Here is a 209-nt window from a genome sequence, read left to right as displayed (position 1 = left end):
TGCGGCGGCTGCAGCAGCAGCAGCAGCAGCAGCAGCAGGAGCCCGCAGCAGCAGCAGCAGCAGCAGCAGCAGAACTGCGAGCCACGCTGACACTCGCAGAAGCTCTTGCGCGACTCAACCTGCCCAGCGCTCAGGTGTACGTACACCGCCTCATGCGCTGGCTGCCGATGTCTTTGGATTTATTTGACAGCGAAGATGTGGAGAAGCAG

This window comes from Eimeria tenella, genomic scaffold, assembly GCF_000499545.2.
Source record: "Eimeria tenella Houghton genomic scaffold, Eth_scaff2978, whole genome shotgun sequence".
Classification (NCBI taxonomy): Eukaryota; Apicomplexa; class Conoidasida; order Eucoccidiorida; family Eimeriidae; genus Eimeria; species Eimeria tenella.
This window is presented reverse-complemented; position numbering follows the sequence as displayed.